Genomic DNA, 3,292 nt, shown 5'->3' with positions numbered 1-3,292 from the left:
TGGAGAGAAAATGTTTTGAGAAACGATGTACAAATGCGCTTTACACAATTGATGTGTGTAGGGATTGGGATGACAGTTGTATGAGCCCCTAATAAAATGTTTAAAAAAAAAAGAAGAAAAATAAATAAAGACATGACTGTATTATTGTAAAAAAAAAAAAAAGAAATGACTCCAGAAGTGATTACAGCAGACACCTAACAACAACAACAACATCAGCCACATGGATTACGTTTTAATATTTGAAGGAAGCAGAACTGGGCAGAGGGCAGAGTTAGCTTGTGATACAATCTCAGGAGAATCCTCAGCCAATCCTAGAGAACACTGAAGCTGGAATAACCCTCCGGAGTTGGTCTGGATTGGGCAAGGGACCCTGACCTTTACTCTGCCTCGAGAAGGGGGTGTGCCTTTGGCAAGCGGTGCGGGGACGCATCTCTTTTTAGCTAAGGCAGATCCCGAGAGGCCTGATTTTATGTCCTATCCACGGGCAACATTCCCAGTGTTTGGGGAAACGGGCCCTTCTGTCCTGGAGAAATGTGTTGAGGTGTCCACTACACCGCGGGATCTGTGGTTTCTGAAGGAGCACAGCCAGGGCTCTCAGAAACAGGAAACCTCCCTGGCCGTGAGGATTAAACAAAGAGCTACAGGAACTGGAGGGGCCCCGACTGGGAAGGGATCCCCTGTTGTCTTAGGGGGGCGGTGTTAGGCCAGGTTATCTACAGAAACAAATCCAGGGACATTCGTCTGTGTATAGAAAAGAGCTTTATTATCAAGAGGTAATTATATTTCAAAAGGCATCCCAGCCCAGTCCAACTCAAGTCCATAAATCCGATGCAGGTCTGTAAGACCCTCTTCGGACACATGTAGCTGCAGGCCCGTGACTCGGCAAAGAAGAACTGGGAGCAGGAAGATCACAGGTGGGTGCAGAGTCATGTGCACCCAAAGTCGGCAGGGACTGGCAGGGAGCTACACTAGCCAGGAGTGTTTAACTGGCATAATCCCTAACCACCACAGCTGGGTTCTCTAGAGATGCAAAACAATGCGACACTTAATAAAGAGAGAAGTGTCTATCAAGAAAAATGACTCACCCGTTGTAGAAGCAGTTGACTTCAAGTTCATGTATCAAACATTAAGCTGGAAGCTTTTCAGGACTTTTGTGCCTGCCTGGGACTGGTAAGCCGGGAAGTTGGGAAACGACTGGTAGAGGTAGATAAGATGTTATGGCAGGCCACCGATAGCCCCCAGGATTGGCAGCAATATTGCAGGCCTAAGGCCCACATCAAAGACACCAGATGGAGGATCCTGGCCAGCAGGAAGAATAGAGAGTGAGGGAATGTTCGTCTCGGTGTCTCTTTATCAAGTAGGCCATGGACCCATGAGATGTCATCAGCCGTGACTTGGTTGAGAGGTCGAGCTCCCCCCAGATGTTCTCACACACCCAGTCAAAGGGAAAGAAAACCTATGATACCCACCCACTGCCCATTTCTTTCTTTTCATAAGTGATTGTGGCAAGAGACTTGTGGGGGGATGAGAGGGACCTCCCCGGATTTTACTCACCTGGGGCCAATGAGGAGAGTGCTTCTCTCCACCTTCAGAAATGAGAAGAGATCAGACGACAAGAAACACTTTGGACATTTATGGGATGTTGACATAGGAAACCTGTCCTGGCTCCCAGATTCCTGACTTGGGGTAGACTCTGTCAGCAAAAGAGATTACAGGAAGAACTGACTAATTTTCAGTTGCCCAAAGGACCATTTTGGGGGTTAAAATGAGTTTGGATGAATCTGTGTCATTCGGTTTCCATGTGCTAACATGTGGGTGGGGATGCATAGAGAAAATAGTCATGCCACCGTTTCCTCCCCCACCCCCTGCCTCGACTGAGCGTTTATAGCCAAAGCAAACCTCCCAGCATCAGGTGTGACCATGGTCAGAGCTGGGACTGATAACTGATCAGATTGCATTTTAATTATGTCCCTTCATTGTGCGTGTTATTATTTTCTAAGGCAATGCTGGGTCCTGTACACTAGGGGCTCTGTCAACCTCGTCATGTGTTCATACTCTTCCTGGGCTTCTCCAAGGTTCTACCGCTCATTCTGCACGCGAGCCTCCCACCCTTCACTGTAATTCATTAGGGTGCTGTCCCACACCATTTGTTACTGATGGTTCCAAATACAGGAAGTTGCCTTCAGATGATTTATGTCTCCATTCTTCAGTCTGTCTTGCCTCGCCAAGCCTCATTTTAAAATATCACAAGTCCTCACTTTGAACGCCCTGTGCATTTTGATAGATTCATTTGTCTGTGGGTTTGGCTTCTGCAATAGGCTGTCGAGCGTTGATTTTACAGAGAATGTCATCTGTAGTTTGGTGGGTCGCAGAGAGCCAGACAAAGCCTGGTGTGTTGCAGATGACACGCGAACAAGGACTGTGGAATCTTGCCCTTCTCTTCTTTGTCTCCCTTTTATTTACAGAGTCACCCGTCGGAACAAATTCATAGCGTGTTGTAGAAAAAGACGACTTTACAGCCTGTCTGCTCCTGCCAGAAGTGTGCTTCTGTGAGTTGAAGGTAGTATCAAAGAGGGTGTCCCACTATAGCTTGCAAGCACAGTGCAGTGGTTAAGAGCATGGCTTCAAGGATTACTTGGATTTAAGTCCTAGCTTTCCCTCCAATGAGTGGGAAGTGTTCATAATCCAAGGATAATTGCTGCTGGTACAACATCACTTAAAGTCATACCCTTTAAGGAGTTCTAATACATGCCACTCCATTATGTTAAGTGAAATAAGCTTAACGTAACAGAGTACAAAATGTTGTCTGATTCTATGTTTATGAAATATCTACATAGGCAAATCCACTGGACAACAAAAAGTGAGTGGCTGCCAAGGGCTAAGAGAAGAAGAGAATGAGGAAGGAAAAAGAAAACAAAATAGAAAGAAAAGAAAGGAAATGCTCCAGTGGCTAAGGATGACGTGTCCTCTATTGGACGAGTCAGGGTAAAGTTAACCCGGAGCGAGATGCCCGAAATCTACTTCCCGCTCTCTCAGAGGGATAACAGAAAAGAGTCATGAAGCGAATGGTTACTTAGTGATGTAACAGTGTTGTTCCCTTGCTGTCTGGTCTGGTCCACCTCGTGGTGACTGCTGGTGTGATGAAGTTGGACAGCCCCACAGGGGTTTCTTGACGATGGTTTTAATGGAAGCAGATCGCCAAGCGTTTCCTCCCTGGTACCGTGGAGTGACTTTGACTCTTCAACCTTTCCTCATCCAATCCCCAAACCGAGTTCACTGCCAGCAAGTGGAT

Source organism: Echinops telfairi, unplaced genomic scaffold (assembly GCF_000313985.2).
Source record: "Echinops telfairi isolate 266 unplaced genomic scaffold, ASM31398v2 ScPeMD7_7469;HRSCAF=8507_1, whole genome shotgun sequence".
Lineage (NCBI taxonomy): Eukaryota > Metazoa > Chordata > Mammalia > Afrosoricida > Tenrecidae > Echinops > Echinops telfairi.
Note: the sequence above shows the minus strand (reverse complement) of the source record.